The sequence below is a fragment of the Sorex fumeus genome, unplaced genomic scaffold (genome assembly GCF_029834395.1).
Source record: "Sorex fumeus unplaced genomic scaffold, SorFum_2.1 ptg000009l, whole genome shotgun sequence".
In the NCBI taxonomy this organism is placed as follows: Eukaryota; Metazoa; Chordata; class Mammalia; order Eulipotyphla; family Soricidae; genus Sorex; species Sorex fumeus.
In genome coordinates, this window is record NW_026606066.1 from 7,803,127 (window position 1) to 7,804,101 (window position 975).

General features: G+C 35.7%; 1 non-coding gene across 1 annotated transcript; it reads left to right on the forward strand.

The window, feature by feature from the left end:
• Positions 1–559: 559 nt before the first annotated feature.
• On the forward strand, positions 560–773 carry LOC130019862 (small nucleolar RNA U3). The gene has a single exon (XR_008791920.1). It is a non-coding gene; the product is annotated as a small nucleolar RNA U3 (small nucleolar RNA).
• Positions 774–975: the final 202 nt, after the last annotated feature.

The window sequence follows — 975 nt, forward strand, 5'->3', positions numbered from 1 at the left end:
CTCAATGACTCTGAATCCGATCGCTAATGAACTTTGTCCAGCATCTTATTTAAGAAAAGCAGCAAAATTCTTTAGATCTTCCATGCATTTGCTGCCTTTCCGAAGAAAAGAGCAACTTCTTACAAGATTTAAGCACATATTGGTCCCCTTCCAGGACGCAGACATGAAGAAGCCATATAAGAAATATTTTGAAAAGACAACCAAAATTAGCCAAACTCTTTAAACTTCCAAAATGCTTGGAGCAAAAGTCTGTTTTAGTTTAATCCAAATTAGTTTGCAGACTTAACTAGAAAGAGAAGCTATAGGAAAATATGAGCTGGCTTCATGTTTGTATCTTGTCTATAGCTACAAAGTTGGCTTTTGTATTTTGGAGAGATAGATCTGGTTATCGGGTTTTCCAAACTAGGGATAATATAAAGAATTGTGATACTGAGTATGAATCCTTAGGTTCCAAAACTCAACTTTCACTTAAGATAAACCAAAACTCTGCTAATTCACAAGGAATTGTACTTTTTCCACTTTCTGAACAAGATGGTAACACAGTAAGAAAGAGTAATGCAAGACTATACTTTCAGGAATCATTTTTATAGTTCACTACTAGAGAAGTTTCTCTGATGATGTAGAGCACTGAAACCATGAGGAGGTGTCAGAGCATCCTCTCCGGAGCATGAAGTCGGTTCTAGGTGTTGCTTTTGCAACTGCCCTTTACCATTGATGATCGCTCTTCTCTTCCCTTCGAATAGTGAGAGGAAGAGGATGTAATCAAGAAAAGAATAAAAAGCAAAGAAAAGATAAAAGAAAAAGAAGAAAAAAGAGAAAAAAAAAGAAAGATTAAGGCAACCTTACTAACATGCAGCCACTTTTCTCCTAGGTACTCTTGTGGTTACTTCTAGCCTCAAAACACTGTTCCTTAATAATAAGATATTCGAGTTTCTTTCTTTAAACTGAAGCTCAGTTTATTCATTCAACCTAACT